Source organism: Amia ocellicauda, chromosome 23 (genome assembly GCF_036373705.1).
Source record: "Amia ocellicauda isolate fAmiCal2 chromosome 23, fAmiCal2.hap1, whole genome shotgun sequence".
In the NCBI taxonomy this organism is placed as follows: Eukaryota; Metazoa; Chordata; class Actinopteri; order Amiiformes; family Amiidae; genus Amia; species Amia ocellicauda.
Window position 1 is genome coordinate 5931406 of NC_089872.1, and position 19396 is coordinate 5950801.

The following is a 19396-nucleotide window of genomic DNA, read 5'->3' on the forward strand; positions in this document are numbered from 1 at the left end:
CGCACTTCATAAACACCACGACTGACCCTCTCGACCTCAGAGAGGCAATGGAAAGCGCTCGGCCTACCAACCATAACACACTCGAAGACAACCAGGAGTGTAGCTGAACTTCTCGAAGTGACGAGGGCAAAGCACTCTAGGAGAGAACTCGGGAGCTGAATTGTTTCCACATGTTCCCAATTCTGGCAGATGTGCGCAGCGGCATGTTTGAATAAGCTCTCGGCAGGTTCTGGGAAGTGTGTGTACGTTACAAAACAAAAACAGGAAAGATTGAGACGGGAAAAGAAGAAAAAAAAAAAGATTGAGCTGTGTTTTACACTTCATTCTCTATGTATCAGTAATGTTTTCCACATTTATTGAGTATAAATGATACATCACCTTTTCACCTAGTTTTTCTTATTTGGTTGAGAGCTGCCGATTTCAGCACAACTCGGCTTGAAAGCCATAAATATGGGACTAGTTTGGAAGAGAAAGAGTAGCACGTACAGACGGGTGACAAATTAAAGGAAAAACTCAGTAAGGTGTTGGGCACCATGAGCCACCAGAATAGCTTCAGTGCTCTTGGCACAGATTCTAAGAGTCTCTGAACTCTACTGGAGGGATGAACACCATTCTTCCAAAAGATATTCCCTCATTTGGTGTTTTGATGATGGCAGTGGAGAGCGCTGTCTAACACGTCGGTCCAAAATCTCCCATAGGTGTTCAATTGGGTTGACATCTGGTGACTGAGAAGGCCATAGCATATGATTCACATAATTTTAATCCTCTATCAAACCACTCAGTGACCCTCGTGCCCTGTGTATATGGGCATTGTCATCCTGGAAGAGACCACTCCCATCAGGATAGATATGTTTCACCAGAGGATAGAGGTGTTCACTTTGTAATGATTTGCAGCGACCCTTCCCTCTAAAGGGACAAGTGGACCCAAACCATGCCAGGAAAATGCCCCCCACAGCATAACAGAGCCTCCGGACACCCTTACTGTAGGGGTCAAGCAGTCAGGCCTGTACTGTTCACTTGGTGTCCCATACATGCACTCGCCCACTTGTCCAGAACACGAGCCAGTTGAGCATTTTTGTGACTGAAGCTCCTGACATTTGTGCCCCAATAATGCCCCCTCTTTCAAAGTCACTTAGATCCTTTCCTCTTGCCATCTTGATCCAAAATCAAGGCCAACTGGGCCTGCTCAGCATTTTTATACATACCACAAAGCATGATAGGATGTTAATTGCTTAATTGTATCATGCAGTACACCTCTTTGGAGGCATCTGTATTCGCTATGTTCCTCCACTCATTTATTCAGGTTTACTTTTAATTTGTCACCCGTCTTTACATCCAGCTACGTGTGATGTGAATAGACTGAACCAAATATCAGTAACACTCTTAGGTCAATGATGACTTGTTGGTTAATCTGGTCTCTTTGACTGAAGCTACAGTGATACAGGATGCTCTCATGATTTGTTTTCATTTCCTCACAACAGTCCTGCAGTCATCAAATTACGTTAAGGCAAGCCTCCAGACTGCCACAACACCATTAAAGATTTAGGCAGTCAATTTCGGAAAAACGTTTCTCTGCCGAAGCTTTTTCGCTGGCAGCTGAAATAAATCACTTGCCCCACTCTTGAGATTCACGAACTCTTCATTAATACCGGGAAAGTGCCAGGCACTGCAGAAAGCAGCATACATTTACAGAAAGTGGAAAAAAAAAAGTTAAAACTGGTGTCTTGGGAAATACAAAGTCTCTGCCTGATCATTTGAGTATGAAAATTGCAGCATGTTTCTTCAACTATATCCCACAAAAATAATACTTTCTTCAATCACAAGTAGGAGCATCAGAAAAGAGGTCTGGACACATACAGGGTTTAACTCAAAGTCTTCATGTTTTGGAAAACAGTTACAGGGACATCCTGATTTAATCTTCCAGTCAGTCCTTAGTTCTGACACTCATCCAGGAAAAAGGAATTTACTGGGCTGACTTTTCCTGGGCATACTTTATTTTTGTAGTAGAATGAGAGTCTCCGAGGCCAGAGCTGGGATGTTCAGCTGTTGTTTATACTGGCTGTGCTGCTCTTTTATGACTTTCAAACTGTAATCCCCTGTGTTACCCTCTCCTCAATGTTTTATATTTACACCTATATTCATGTAAAACAATGAAGTCTAGATTGTTTAATGATTTGAAAACATTCATGTGTAATTAATTTCCATGGCTGTCATTTTTCTAATAGGAAATCCAACTGGGTATTACACTCACTTCACTAGAGGTACCTTAGGGTTAATACCTGCCTTGTTAATGATTCTAAGGAGTGTGTATGTGTGCCCATACCTGTTTAATGGCTTTAATAGCTTTAATATTTTTGGAATGGACAGATAGGACCCTTATAATCACAACAGACCACAGAATGATCAACAGCAGTCATGTTCTTTTTCACAACATCCTGAGACAATGAAGACTAAATATAAATCCCTCACACACAAAGAAAAGACCTACAGTGAGGGAAATAAGTATTTGATCCCCTATCAATCAGCAAGATTTCTGGCTCCCAGGTGTCTTTTATGCAGGTAACGAGCTGAGATTAGGAGCACTCTCTTAAAGGGAGTGCTCCTAATCTCAGCTCGTTACCTGTATAAAAGACACCTGTCCACAGAAGCAATCAATCAATCAGATTCCAAACTCTCCACCATGGCCAAGACCAAAGAGCTGTCCAAGGATGTCAGGGACAAGATTGTAGACCTACACAAGGCTGGAATGGGCTACAAGACCATTGCCAAGCAGCTTGGTGAGAAGGTGACAACAGTTGGTGCGATTATTCGCAAATGGAAGAAACACAAAATAACTGTCAGTCTCCCTCGGTCTGGGGCTCCATGCAAGATCTCGCCTCGTGGAGTTGCAATGATCATGAGAACAGTGAGGAATCGGCCCAGAACTACACGGGAGGATCTTGTTAATGATCTCGAGGCAGCTGGGACCATAGTCACCAAGAAAACAATTGGTAACACACTACGCTGTGAAGGACTGAAATCCTGCAGTGCCCGCAAGGTCCCCCTGCTCAAGAAAGCACATGTACAGGCCCGTCTGAAGTTTGCCAATGAACATCTGAATGATTCAGAGGAGAACTGGGTGAAAGTGTTGTGGTCAGATGAGATCAAATTCGAGCTCTTTGGCATCAACTCAACTCGCCGTGTTTGGAGGAGGAGGAATGACCTCAAGAACACCATCCCCACCGTCAAACATGGAGGTGGAAACATTATGCTTTGGGGGTGTTTTTCTGCTAAGGGGACAGGACAACTGCACCGCATCAAAGGGACGATGGACGGGGCCATGTACCGTCAAATCTTGGGTGAGAACCTCCTTCCCTCAGCCAGGGCATTGAAAATGGGTCGTGGATGGGTATTCCAGCATGACAATGACCCAAAACACACGGCCAAGGCAACAAAGGAGTGGCTCAAGAAGAAGCACATTAAGGTCCTGGAGTGGCCTAGCCAGTCTCCTGACCTTAATCCCATAGAAAATCTGTGGAGGGAGCTGCCAAATGTCAGCCTCGAAACCTTAATGACTTGGAGAGGATCTGCAAACAGGAGTGGGACAAAATCCCTCCTGTGATGTGTACAAACCTGGTGGCCAACTACAAGAAATGTCTGACCTCTGTGATTGCCAACAAGGGTTTTGCCACCAAGTACTAAGTCGAAGGGGTCAAATACTTATTTCCCTCATTAACATGCAAATCAATTTATAACTTTTTTGAAATGCATTTTTCTGGATTTTTTTGTTGTTATTCTGTCTCTCACTGTTAAAATACACCTACCATTAAAATTATAGACTGATCATTTCTTTGTCAGTGGTCAAATGTACAAAATCAGCAGGGGATCAAATACTTTTTCCCCCTCACTTTACAGTAGAGAACCACACCCATTACAGCAATGGACACTTCACGAGCAAACAACAGCAGTCACTCCTCCATTCCTGCACACACTACAGCTAACAAGGATAGACTTTTGAAAATCTTAGGATCCATTTATGCCTATATAGGCTCTGTTCAGTTTCAGGTGTGCATCTACAGCAGATATTAGTAAACTTCTCCATATAAAATCCACTGCGGAAGAGCAAGGTAACAGGCAGCTTTGTTTATTTGCCAACTGTAACAGCTGAAATGCTGTCATGCCTCGTTAGAAAAAGTGTCAGGTTCCATAGGTTAGACTGCGCTCTCCAACTGCCTTTCCTGGGCAAACAACTATTGGTCCGGGAACAGGCTACAGCAGGAAAGAGAAAGTCAGAACACTTTGATTGGTTTTGCACTAGTTTAGTGGGAAGTTCTACACTGTTGACAACAAAAGTCTCACCAAAAGAGACATAAAGATAGGTTAATTATGGTCTCTACCAATTAATAGCATCATATCAGGTGGTTAAGCGAGTTGCTCATCAGATTGCACTGGTCTGAAGATGCAGTGACACATGGAAAAGCCGCAACCATGTGTGGTATGCAGGAGGACAGAAGCTTAAACACGTGCTACCAGCTCCAGTAGTTATTTTTCTATAGGCAATAGAAGTGGTTTCAAGTTATGAATGTGAACTTTCTGTGGCCCAGGGCAAACACACACACCGAGAAAGGATGACTACAGCACTGGTGTCTCTTCTGTAATGGAAGATGCATTGACAGTCACAGCAGGGATCAATTAGTGCTTTTTTTTTTTTTTTTTAAACACACGCATGGAATTTCTGCCGTTTCACGCATTCCTATGGCGGACATAAAAAGGAAGTGAACGCCAATCCTATTCTCAGCATCTTCATTAGTGGAGAATGCTTTACAAAAGGGTACAGGTGGCACAACACATGGGGGGGGTGTATAATCATACATATTGAAGGATATCTGCCCTCTCTAGCTGAAATCTCTCATTAAACCATGTCTGCCTATTAGTTGAATCACAGATATGATTGAAGATAACGTGACATTCTATTTATTTAGGTATCCATTTATTCACATTTTAAGGATGTTTTCAGGACATATGAAAGAACACATCAGTTTTTCCCCCCAAGATCTTGGTAAATAAAACAAAAGCAGAAATTAAACAATGGCATTGCACTGGTTAGAGCAAAGAAATCAGTCCAGACCCAGATTTGTCCTGTGCTACACGAAAATGCTATAAGGAGGATATTGCTGCACTGAGAAGAGTTCAAAGAAGAGCAATGAGATTAATACCTGGGCTCAAAGAATTGTCTTACACAGACAGGTTAAGGAAACTATCTTTAGTATTGAACCAAGAGGATTTGATTCACATATTCACATAGGCATGAAAACTTTAAACCCAAGACTACTTCAAGGCCCATAATGCAAGACTGACCAGAGGCTACAAGTGGAATTAGGCTGATGGAGATTTGGAAGCATTTGCATTTCTTATATCTAAATAAATAAAATTAAAGATTTAAGCTACAAAAATTTGTTTTGCTGATAATGGAAGGTGATTTGTTGGCACAGGGGAGATTTAATGGCAAATAGTCACTGCAGGAAAAGACATCAAAAGCAGTTGCTCTGTAAACACCTGACAGGAGAAGCACACATGCCTTCGATGCATCGCAGGTTATTAGAGGTGTTTTCAGGTCAATTCAAATTGACCTGCCTCAAAAACCTCAATCACCTGTCCCCTATGGGTTTGTGTTTCAGCCTGTCGCCAGGAAAAACTGATTACACAAAAATGACAAAAAAAAAAATCACCAATGTGTATGTTTTTGGCACCTGGGGAATTTGCAGCCAGTGCTTGAAATGTATGTTAATCTGCTCCCAGTATGACAACACACGATGTGAATTCTAGTCTTACATAAACATATAGGTCAGGACAGAGATGGAAGGTGGCAGCCAGACAGTACAAAGCGAACAGCTGTCACCTTGCTGTGCCACCTCCGGTTGGTCTTCTACATTTGTTTTCTTGCTAAATTCATTCAGTCAACCTGGAAAGGCTGTGGGTAGGGCGGATCCGCTTTTCACTTAGACAAATCAGCCCTGCCCGCCTGAACTTTCACAGAACGACAAGGATTGATTCCTGCTGCACCATGTCGCCATTTCCTTTCAATTACAGGGTGTAAACGCACTGTATTTTGCTTTTTCTCCCCCACCCACCGTCGTTTTTCACAGTTTAGTAGCACATTAACAGGATTTTGGGAGAGAGCCGAGATGTGTGCAGGAGCCGAGCTGGTATCAACTGCTGCCAATACTTCAATTAAGACCCAGCTGTGTGAAGCAGGCCGGCTCTCGCCGCACTGCAGAGTGACACAGGAGCGGCCTTGTTCAGAGAGCGCCAAGGTGACTGATGCTACTCAAACACCAATTCAGACAACTGCAGGGAATCTTAACCCATCCCATTCCCTTAATGCTACGTCAGCAGTGTAGATTTCTAAAACAGAAATAAATATTACTGACTGAGGGGGTCAGTAATGCATATGCTTTGAACCATCATCACACAAGCATTGCCGTTCTCTAACGGACAATAAAAACTCGGGAGGTTCCTCAATTCGGTTCAAAAACCTTTATATGCCTGATGTGCAATATCTAATCTAATCTCACTTCATCTAATGTAGTATATGGTCAGAAGCTCAGAAAATGTGCAAGGGGGCAGGAAGGGGCTGCTGCCAAATATAGGCTGAATTTTCAGAGGGCAAAAAGCAGAATGTGTAACAGCACACACACAGCACAGGATAACACTGACAAATTAATCTCTGGAGACAACAAACAGCACATCAGCCATCCATTTACCCTGTGTAAATGTAAGGGGAGAAACTAAATCACAAGACTTTTCATAAGAATTCAGGAACTCTGGAGCCGTCCATGCGCAGCTCCCACCTGCCCTGCCTCAGAAACGTGTGGTGCTACCCCACCACCACCACACGCAAATACACACGCATTCGACACGAGTGCAGTGATTTTCCAAGCAAACCACACCCATCTTTTCCAAAGCCACCACAGGAACCCAAAAGACCCAAAACCTAATTCCAGAACTCAGGAAACAATCTACCCCCTTTCAACGGCAACAAATAACTCTGATACATCTGACAGTAAAGGCCAACGAACATCCCATTCCCGCACCACATTTTCCAGTTCGTTTCTCCACCCATATCGATCGACCCTCTGCTTCCCCCTCCACCTCCCTCTCTGAATATCATTTTACATCCTCTCGAGTCCTTCAACCTAATGGAAAATCTTCTATGGAAAGATCTTATTGAATCTGGAGAATGACAGGTTGAGACTCTGAAAGGCGATATGGAAAACGACAGCCCTACTTAGAGAGGCCTCGAAACTTGGCCCAACATGAATGCATATCAGAGTATCTTAGCAGCGTAATACTGACCTGTTCCCAGAATGGCTAAAGCAATACCAATATCTTCAGTAAGCACCTGGGACAGTTAACACATTTTTTTGAAATACCCTTAAATTGATTCCTGCCTAGCAAGAACACCTGACCATTTCTATAAGGCTGATATACACAGCTAGGGAGGAGGATGCTACTTTTCACCTTCGGTTGGAAGATTTTGCAGAAGTGGGCATCGTGTACAGTGAATTGACAGCAGATCATAGTATGAAGTCCCCAACATACCATTTGTAGCTTAAATTGTACACAACACGATCATGAAATGCAAACAGGCATAGAGCACCATTCGTTAAACAAACTTAAATGTATGCCATCAAGTAATATCGTGCAAAATTATGTATTACATGGCGCATCTTTAACAGATTGCATTCTGCAGCGATGTCAATGCAGCTGAAGCCTGCAATAAACAGCACTGTCCGTGAAGGACGGGATTAGGAGGAATGCAGGGAATTATACCCCATGTTCACTTACTTGACAGGTCACCTTCGACTCTTGAAGAGCTGCTCTGTGTCACTACCACTACACTATAATGAGCCAAGAATCCAGTCAATTGCCTCCCCTCCCCTATATACTATACTGCAGGTAGTAGGAATCGTCCCTTACAGAGTTGAACCTCATATTTGAAATAGAAAATTGAATGAGTCACTTTGTGCAAGTGGGAGCTGAATAAGAGTGCAGTGCCAAATTAAAATAATTATCTTCCCAATCAACTGAAATTGCACAAGACTCTTCTGACATCTTATAACCTAAATGTACTAGAATCCGTAATTAACTGAAGGCAAATTAGTCCGATTAGTCCCTAAGAAATAAAGAAGAAAATCAAATGTAGACAGTAGATGCTAAAATACATTTTTAACATGGTGCTTTTTGTCTTAATTGATGCCTCACCAGAGATCATGTGCAGTTTCTGGGCATTGGATTCTACTACATACAACATTTTATTGTCAAATAAAATTACTATTTGACAAAAAGTATAGTGCAATAAAAGTGATATTTACTGTGATTCACAATTATTTGTCGCAATAGGGCCATTTTGTTCTGCAAAGCGTGTGTAGATTCAGGTCGGCGATGCATACATGCATTAAAACAAGTGCAAATATGTTAAGCATTTTGGAACTGTACATTCGGCAGCAGGCTACAGCACTGTCTACAATAATGAAACAGAGCCTCTATAAAGAACAGGCTTTATGACATCCTGTGGGGGTTATTATCACATCAAGACAGACACACTCACAAGGGAAAACTCCCTCAGGAATCCTTCCTGGAAGAATTCCTCCTGAATCAAAAAAGTTCCAGTGTCAAACAGAACCGCACAGAGCAGCCCAGTGAGATTTACTACTGTATCTTGAGCAGTTGGTGAACACTGTACGGAGAGCCCCCAGCAAAAGACATGCCTAAAAGAGTGAAATAATTGAGTTTTTAATATGAACGGTGCACTTCAAAGTAATCCCCTACAGTGCTGGAGCCCGGGCCTTGTTCGAAGCATCAGCAGCAGACCCTGCCAAAGAAGGACTGCCAGAAAAATCTCTTGGTGGCCGAGCGTGTGAAGGCAATGGTGCATCGCTGAGCCGTGAATCAGTTTTCCTCACGCGCTGTGTCAGAAACACTCGTTAACTGTGACATATGGCCAGAGGGAGTGGGCAGTGACTTGCAGACCAGTAAGCAGCCTTTGAATGTTGAATATATCTTGATGACTATTAATTCCTTATCTTGTTGCAATTAGAATATACCCTTTGCAGGAAATAACCATTAATGCATCCAAGCACATATTCCATAAATATAAAAAAAAAAACAATTAAGATCTCAGCCAATGGAGATGTACAGTTTAATCCAATGAGCACTGATAAATCTGGTTTTAGTTGCATTCTCTTATTTTCAAGTTTCCCTTTATAAATGTGGCCTATCACAATGATGTTATTCATGATTCGGGTCTATTTCTGCTTAGATGGATTTTTGCAATGTTAACATTTTTTGTGCAGCTAAAGAACTGCCATGTCAATATGGATTACATGACAAATCAGCCTTGCATTAGCTCCTGGAGTCCACTAATGAAGTACCGAATCCTCAAGACCTCACCACTTTGCCCTACCACATTTCTCACCTTTAACCTTGATGCATCCCTTTTCAGAAATCAATCTGGAAAGCATGGCCACCGGGCAATCATTTCCACTCCTCTCCCCAAGCAGCACTGCTGAAAAGGTACATTAACTCTGTCCGGGTTCGAGTGATGACTTAAAAAGCAAAAGCTCCAAGTTCCCCCAAATATTTCCTATAAGTACTGAAGTTTAATGAACATTTTTGTTATAGAAGTATATAAATAGTACTGGATCTTCTTTGTCTCCTGCGGTATCCTCAAAGGGGAATTATCCCATCTGACAGGTTGTGTTATACATTGCACTGGTTAGTTCTGAAACAAATTGTCTATTAACATGAGCTAGAGAAGAAAAGCCTGGGAACATTTTACCATCCAAAACTGTGTCTGGGAACATGCAGGGGAGCCGGAAGAACTACGTCTGCATGTCACTGTGAACCTGTCTGGTCACGTCAGCATTCTCGAGGATACGACACGTGACCAGAATCGGGACAAAAGCAGCAGGAATCATGACACGTCAGATATAAGCCTTTAAATAACCTTGAGTGTCTTAAAAATGCAAGAGATGGAGGTGTGTGTGGGGGGGGGCTTCTGATCACAGTAGCCTTCCTTTCAGGCAGCTCCCAGACAGCAATCTCGCTCAGCGCTTTCGCCCGGCTCTGACAGCTGATGAAGAAAGATGCGATCCTGACCGTCATTACCTCCCATATTCCCACAGCTGGGGCTCTGATTATTGTCACAGTTACCCAAGAACATAACAGCACTGTACACTACCTTCTCTCCAGATGTACTGCACAGTGGCAGAGAGGGAGAAAGACAAAGACACACACACACACACACACAAGCTGATGCCATCTGACTGGCCTGATTTGCCATTTGACTTGATATTAAAAGAGAGCAATAAGAGCACAGAGCACGAGCACGAGGCCCACTGTAAGAGCAGTGACCAGGGCAACACGGTCAACGCAGTACTTAAACCACTCAAAGGGTTTGTAAAAATGTAACGACAAAAGCAGGTTCCAGAAATGTCCATTACACCGATTAACTGTTAAAGGTAAAGAAATGTGTCAGTTCTAAAGGACATTTGCAAAGGAGGTCCATCATTGGAGAGAGGTGATTGGTTGATGTAGCAAAGTTAATACCCTGGCCAGTTCATCAATGCTTGTAGTTTGGACGGCACTGATTAAGTTATCCCACTGAGTACAGTGTTTCTAAAGTGAATACAGTACCTGATAGTAGCAGAGGAGTAACGCTTTAGCTCTTTAGCTGAAAGCTTACGGTCAATACCCTGCAGAAAAGGCAGTTCTCTGACGCAGATATGTTTTATATACCAGATAAGAATGTCTACTAATCAATAAATAGCTTTTCCATAATTTGTTTCAACATGCCATTTTGCTGGTGCGCTTGGCCCAGATTGTGAAGCGCACTGATTTACATATATGCAAAAAAGCCTCTCAACTCTTCAGACACGTCTCTTGGAAGGAGATGTTGCAACGTGAAAAGAGCAGGCATTCTCACTGTCTCTCGCACGCGACGTGCTTTACTCTCAAGGGGATGGGAGGAGTAGGGAGTGGCTCAGGGTCTCCACGCTTCAAAAGACACACTGCTTAAGACATCTGCACAGAGGCTCGTTTGCATACTCGTAAATCATTCACAACCCCGGCCAAAGTGCACGGGAATAATTGGGATGTATAAACACAGGAACTGTACATTGGAGGGCAGCCATAACACCTTTGTCACTGCTTTAAATGAGCATGATCAAGCACACCCAGTTTTCTGAACCAAACTAAACAAACAAAAAATAAGATAAGAGTCACTTGTGTATGAAAAACAAGAATCATACCTTTGCATAAAGGTAGAAGAAATGCTTTAATTCTCCTATATTATTCTTCTTCCGTTGAATGAGTGAAATGCTGACAATTGAGTCTGCTGAATGCTTTTGGGAAGAACACACTTAGAAAATATACAAATCCTTTTGCTCATTTATTTCTGCAGATGCTTAAAAAGCTTCAACATATTCGAATAATAGACAGAGAGGTTGAACCTTTGTTCTTTTTTAATGTCCTCCGGAATAAATTAAAGAGACATTGCAATTGTGCACTCCACTTCCATGCATCTGACCTGATATTTTTACAAACCACCTGGTGCTTGGTATATTTGGAGCCAATTAATTAATTTGCAAGGAAATAATTAGGTTACAAAAGAAAAACCCTCCTGAAGAAATAGTGACAGTGCGGCGGCTGAGGAAAGGGTAGCACAGCTGCGTTCCCATTAACCCTCTGACGCAGAGCGGAAACCAAGACCACTCCACTCGCTCAAGGCCTCAGTCCTGTGGTGACATAGCTGCCGTCATAAATCATCCTACCAGGTCGAATTTGCTGAACACAAGCACCAGAAAGTAGCCTGAGTTTACAGTTGGTCGACGAGGAGACCTTGAGCAAGAACCAGACCCTTCCCTTTCTTGGCACGTGTGGATGCATACAGTCTCCAGTAATTCTTAATCCAGTTAAGCAAAGAAGTTAAAACTCCTGCTGCAGCACACACACACACTATGCAATAAATCCTGTGGATACTGCAGCAGTTCACAATCACCAAGGCCCACTCAGACGAGCAGTTACAGGTTTGCTAGTTAAAGTGTGAGCTGGGAATTGCTATAACATAACCCTTTATGAACAAAGTAAGGAGAATAACAGTGTCTGAAAGCTAAACATTCTAGAGCAACATTCTTCAAATCTGGCCAAAGATCCATCTGAGAATTCAGCTGAACTCCATTGTACCAATTTCCTCTTTCCTAGACCCAACTGCAGGTGAAAATTCCTCATGAATCCCATAGAGACCCATAAATCCTGGCTGGATTGCAGTTCTCAGACACTGGATCTGAAGGAGGCTGCTCTAGACTCCAAATATTTATTTTAAATGCATCCGATTTCAACATTCAGATGTTGTGTGTGCTGCAGCCTTGACGCGTTGACCATAGGGGGCTCTTCCAAACGATATTATGGATTTTCATCAGCCTCTACTGGGACTAAAATAATACAGCACAGAGAGGTAGCACTTTACATCAGCCATGATCAGTTTCAGCTGAGGCAGCAGGACGGGCGCTGTCAGGACAATGACACCGACACCCTGCATTTTCCTCTCCGATGCCGAGCAGGACGTGCCTGACCTTGTGGAGGCCTCAGACACTGTCCCCCAAACAGCAGCGCTCTCTGACACCCGGGGAAAACACGGGGGGCATTACATGCCTTCTAAACCATCGCTGCAAAGACGTGTCACATTCAGCTACTTGCACACTTACTACACAGTGTCTCCGTCCGATTCCCTGATCAAAATACAAGGACATACCCTGGCTCCCAGGTCGCTTTTCTCTAGAAAGCACAGCAAACACACAAAAGGCTCACTTCAAAGCGGTTCTAAACAAGTATGGTTTTAAACGAGATTGAAAAGTTCTCACTGCAGCAGAGTTCCTATTATTTATAGGCAGAATATACCCTAATACAATAGAAAAACAATACAACAAAAGCAAATGCCACCAGAGCAGCAAGTCGTGCCAGCGTACTCTCAAAACCAGAAACTGAATTAGAAGTACTTTCAGAAGGAAATTCAAACAGGATTCAGAAAGAGGCACAGCCACTAGTGCTTGTTTGTTGTCAGTGTTGTAGTTCTTCACTGAAAACGGATCCCCAAAAGAATTCACTTCCAGAAATGCCAGCCTAGGAGATGAGTTTTATTCCCCCTACAGCGTGCCCTTCCTTTTTGAAAACATCCGTCCTGAATTTTCCTCCGCCCTGATCTCCGAGGGCACGTGGTTGTCGAGAGCAGGGTGCGCTCCGATTAACAGATTGAGATATTCAACGTGCAATCTAATTAAGATAGGATGCGTCTCTCATGGGAAAGAATTACCCCGAGCTTAAACACCTTGTAAAAGACCGATCACCTGGGGAGTTACTAAGCGTTTTGTTTTGAAGCCGCTGAGTTGTTAAGTTGTCAATGTTGCTGCCACTGACTATCACCGCCACAACTGCTTCACTGGGGCAGTATAATCCTGCCCTGAAACCAAAGCCTCTATGCTCTCAATGTGTTAATTTCCAAAGATAAGAGACATGTGGATCTGCTTCAAAAGGGCTGAGCACTTTCACCAAATTATGTCCATCCATTTGTCTCTCTAATCATCTACTGAACAATGACTGAACCAAATCCAGATCTTTTATTATATTACAATTAAGACCGCAGTTCTTCGTAGAGCTGATCTGGCAATTGCCACTGCTAGAATGTAGAATGTGACTTTGTTGCCAATTCATTCTGTGTTAAATGCAAACTACTGTCATGATTATTAACCTCTGGTTTTGTATTCCCTTGCGTTCAAGACAAACGTAAATTTTAATTTAATATTTAATGTAATTTTCATTTCTTTAAAATCCAACATTTCTGTGAACGTGGCACCCGAGAAGTGCACCCGCTGACCTTTAATCTGCTAAAGAATGCATGATGTTTGATAGAAACCAGCTATATAGATAATTTGTATGGTATATCCACACATATTTAGTCATTGCTGTATATTATATCCACTGATGCATGAAACCCAAATATGAAAGATAAGGCTTAGATCAGATTAAAATAATAACAAATTAATAAAAAGCTTTATCCATTTGGCAAATTTCATGAGTACAGCTTTAGCATGCTTCATGGCAGATAAGTCAGCAGAGTAATATCTGGGAGAGGTTAGAACAATCATATTCCAACCTAGTGAATACACCAGCTCTTCTTTCAGATGGATTCATTAAACAGCGGCAGGCACGATTTCCCGGAATAAAAATGTGTCACTGTGGCATCACAACCCCACAATTAAGTACAGTTTGATTATCCACGGCCGCTAACTCAAATCACCTTGCGTCTCCAAAGCCCCATCAAGAGAAAGAGACGTGATAATGGAACTATCAAAATGGTTAATTATTGCGATCATTCCATCATTTTTGTAAGCAGCACTGAGGGGTCTAGAAAAGCGCTCTCTTTGTTCAGTTTTCCCCTGTGTGAAATTAAAAGGGGAAAAAAGTGATAGCAGGAATGTGTTTTTCGTTGTTTGTTTAAATATGCATATTGTAGTCAACTAAGCCTGTCTTAGTATTTCAAAGGACTGGCTTTTAACCTTAAGCACCAAATCAAACCACCAAAGAAAGGCTGTATAATTAAACCACAATAAAATTAAGCTGTTTCTTTTGCAAATGTCTTAAAATCCACCTAGGTATCTGATTGAGCAGGTGTTTTTACAAAACCTAAAATCAGTAAACCAAAATAAGTAAGTACATAATAACAATGTCAGAGAGTCAATTAAGATCTCAAACAGATATTGTAATGACTTTGCTTTCCAAATAGCTTTTATTACTAAACTAAATGCTGACATCTCACAAATTGGGGTTATTTTCTAGTCTTTTTCAGTGTTTTAATATTAATTCAGCAGACTTTTGCATCACCATCGACTACTAGTGAAGTGCTGGGCTAATTATTAATATGGTTAGTAGTTAAATACTACAGTAGTTAAAGCAGGTGGAGGGCGGGGTCTGCTTGAGTAGCACTGCACAGCAGCCAATGGGCAGCTTTGTTAGACAAACCACTCCCCCTTTGAGTGGAGTGTTCTCATATTTTAGTTACATAAGTCCGTACCCTTTGTGCCCATACCCTCAAATCCTCAGTTCGCAACTCACCGAGTCTTCGTGTGTGCAGTACTGAGCCCACAATAAACTCTGGTTATTGCATTGCCTGGCAGCAGCTTCATCCTCAGATAGCAAGCTCCGATAAAACTGCCATGTACAACAGCGGAAGACAACAGTGGACTTTGGTATCGGCTTTTCCCCGAGTCAGCCGGGTAATGGCAGTGATCCCAAAAGACTGACATTTCTCCGTTGATTGGTTTGACAAAAGTATCCGCGGAAGGAAAATAAAGCTCTCCAGTGTCTTCACTCAAGATTACATACCGAAGCCGAGCAATCTACATTGTAAAAGCCGGGTTTTAGTGTTTGAAAGGAGCAGTCACTTTGAAGACCAATGTGACCAAGCATGCAAGATGGGCTGAATGGCCTTCACTGGTTAGGAGCTTTTCTTATGTTACAATCCATGATATATAAAAAAACAAATAGGATAATACACAGAGAAGAACAGAAGGAAGAAGGAGTAGAGAATCAGAATCCAAGCATCAAGCCTCTTGCCAATCATAAGACACAGGACTTGATTATGGGTTTGCTTTAGATAGGAGGTAGAATGCTCTAGGAGACAAACAGTCATTTGGTACTCATGGGCAGGTCAAAGTTTTCATTTGACCTGCATGCAGGGGGCAGAAAAAAAAAAATCACTGTAGACAACAAACAAAAACTTGAACAGTGTCAGAAAACCAGTTTCTTCCTTCAGCACAGCCTTTGGATACACAGCTAAGCTGAAGCCTGCTTTGAAGCACACTTTTTAGCCAGCATTTCAAAAGACGTCAGCCTGCTGCACTCTCCCCTCGAAACTGAGCATTATTGGAATGGATGTTACAGACTTACACTACATGAAAAAAAAATAAAAAAAAATAAAAACTGCTTAAAAATGTACTCAACTTGGTCTTTCTCGATTATAAAAAAGAAACAGGAGCCAGAGTTTAAGTAGATAAACCCATTTGGCGCTTGACAGACTGTTTGGAAGAGGCCTTTGATATACAGTGAGGGAAAAAAGTATTTGATCCCCTGCTGATTATGTACGTTTGCCCACTGACAAAGAAATGATCAGTCTATAATTTTAATTGTAGGTGTATTTTAACAGTGAGAGACAGAATAACAACAAAAAAATCCAGAAAAACGCATGTCAAAAAAGTTACAAATTGATTTGCATGTTAAGGGGGGAAATAAGTATTTGACCCCTTCGACTTAGTACTTGGTGGCAAAACCCTTGTTGGCAATCACAGAGGTTTCTTGTAGTTGGCCACCAGGTTTGCACACATCTCAGGAGGGATTTTGTCCCACTCCTCTTTGCAGATCCTCTCCAGTCATTAAGGTTTCGAGGCTGACGTTAGGCAACTCGAACCTTCAGCTCCCTCCACAGATTTTCTATGGGATTAAGGTCAGGAGACTGGCTAGGCCACTCCAGGACCTTAATGTGCTTCTTCTTGAGCCACTCCTTTGTTGCCTTGGCCGTGTGTTTTGGGTCATTGTCATGCTGGAATACCCATCCACGACCCATTTTCAATGCCCTGGCTGAGGGAAGGAGGTTCTCACCCAAGATTTGACGGTACATGGCCCCGTCCATCGTCCCTTTAATGCGGTGCAGTTGTCCTGTTCCCTTAGCAGAAAAACACCCCCAAAGCATAATGTTTCCACCTCCATGTTTGACGGTGGGGATGGTGTTCTTGGGGTCATTCCTCCTCCTCCAAACACGGCGAGTTGAGTTGATGCCAAAGAGCTTGATTTTGGTCTCATCTGACCACAACACTTTCACCCAGTTCTCCTCTGAATCATTCAGATGTTGGCAAACTTCAGACAGGTCTGTACATGTGCTTTCTTGAGCAGGGGGACCTTGCGGGCGCTTCAGGATTTCAGTCCTTCATGGCATAGTGTGTTACCAATTGTTTTCTTGGCGACTATGTTCCCAGCTGCCTTGAGATCATTAAAAAGATCCTCCCGTGTAGTTCCGAGCTGATTCCTCACCGTTCTCATGATCATTGAAACTCCACGAGGTGAGATCTTGCATGGAGCCCCAGACCGAGGGAGATTGACAGTTATTTTGTGTTTCTTCCATTTGTGAATAATCGCACCAACTGTTGTCACCTTTTCACCAAGCTGCTTGGCGATGGTCTTGTAGCCCATTCCAGCCTTGTGTAGGTCTACAATCTTGTCCCTGACATCCTTGGACAGCTCTTTGGTCTTGGCCATGGTGGAGAGTTTGGAATCTGATTGATTGATTGCTTCCATGGACAGGTGTCTTTTATACAGGTAACGAGCTGAGATTAGGAGCACTCCCTTTAAGAGAGTGCTCCTAATCTCAGCTCGTTACCTGTATAAAAGACACCTGGGAGCCAGAAATCTTGCTGATTGATAGGGGATCAAATACTTATTTCCCTCATTAACATGCAAATCAATTTATAACTTTTTTGAAATGCGTTTTTCTGGATTTTTTTGTTGTTATTCTGTCTCTCACTGTTAAAATACACCTAGCATTAAAATTATAGACTGATCATTTCTTTGTCAGTGGGCAAACGTACAAAATCAGCTGGGGATCAAATACTTTTTTCCCCTCACTGTACATCCCTGGCTGTGACGAACAAAAATTTTAATTTCTGACTTCATATCCTGCACTCGCAGTTCAGAGACCATAAACATCTTTGAAAAGTTTTCCTAGCAGTCATAGGGTATTAGTAGCTAGACAGGAAGCTTTCTAGGCCCTGCATAATTTCTCATGGGCGGACAGTTTTAGCATCATGGCGACCACATGCTTTTCACCTCTGCGTGTCTCTGTGTATGTCTCTCCCAGACATACAAGACCATTCTTTCAGTTCCAAATGATAATTTCGCTTCTCTTCAGGTTGAAATGAAATTCATTAAACATTACAGATGGAGCCATGTGCTGTAAATAGGCCTTCACCCAGCTGGGATTGTGCACAGTGATCATTACCTCAGTGGGTAATGGGGCATGTTTCCACAATCTCCCTTAAGATGCAGCCGCCTCCTTCAAATTCGGGGGTTTTAGCTAATTAAAATCTAAAACAAGCAAGTAACACAGCGAGAGGCTTTGTTGTCCTTTTTGATTACTACATTCTTTTAATTTGTTGGCATTGCCTTGTGATGAGGAGTCTGCCGGATAGGCAGAAAGCTCCACCAGAGATGGACCTGTTGTAAATTTATTGTATTGTCATCTCAGCCAGGTGGAAATGTTAGATAGGGGAGAAATCGGATTTCTCCAAGGCAGCAGACTGGGCCAGACATGTAGCAATAGAGTTTAGCGATTATTCCTGTCCAGTGTTTCCCAGTTAGCAGCACTAAAGAAAATAAGCTTTGCTTTATTACAATATTGATTTAGAAGTGGGTATAGCTTCAGATCATTAAACAAAAACCCAATAATAACAGCTGGCCATAATATAGTGCAAATACGTAAAAAAAAAAAAAAAAAAGGTACATCAAATCTAAGTTGATTTTGAATGTGGCTTCTCCCAAGAAAAGTTTTATAAATAAATTATGTATTATAGTTTGGAACAATGTTAAAACTGCCAAAACTGCAGGAATTTCAGATTCTGTTTACAGTGCTATTTAATAGACATGCATTCAATACTATATTGATGGCAAGTACATTCGATCTTGTTTATCAGACACTTGGCATATTTCGAGTCGCCCATTTTTCATGTCTTGGCATAAAAATCATCAGGGTAGCAGTTCTGAATCTTGGATACAGCATACTCTGAGCGTTCGGAGGACTCAATCAAGTCCCAGTTAGAGCAGTCAATCCATAACACTGATACACCCGATATCGTTAAAAAGGGCAATGTTGTTAGCGTGTCGCCAGGGTTCAGTGGGCAGAGGCTTGCAGGGGAGTCTGCAGATCATTGTGTGAGCACTGACTGTGTGTAGCTTCTCTGATGCCTGGAGGTTGGGGGTTGTCAGGAGTTGCAGCGGCATCTTATCCTCAGCTGGGTACTATACCTAGGCTGTGGGCACAATGAGCTGGCAGTGATGTGCATTTCAGAGGACGCCTGCTTCCTCCCAACCCTGCTGGACAAGCACGAGTCTCGCCACTGATCCAAGTTCAGTAATTGGTAAAAGAGAAGCAAAATAATTGGGAGTTTTCTGAATTTAGAACAGCACCTTTTCATCCCTTTGCACTTTTAATTGGTCCATTTCAGGCCGGACTTCGAAGAGTAAACTAAAATAAAAATTAAATAGCATATATAAATAACAGTCCCCGAATGTTTAGACTGATAAGAAATTTGTT

General features: G+C 42.3%; 1 protein-coding gene across 7 annotated transcripts in view; it reads right to left on the minus strand.

Annotated features, from left to right (window-relative positions):
• The window catches only part of mark1 (MAP/microtubule affinity-regulating kinase 1), a 103393-nt gene that overhangs the window by 46201 nt on the left and 37796 nt on the right, over positions 1-19396 (minus strand). The gene's annotated exons all lie outside the window — the stretch shown is intronic.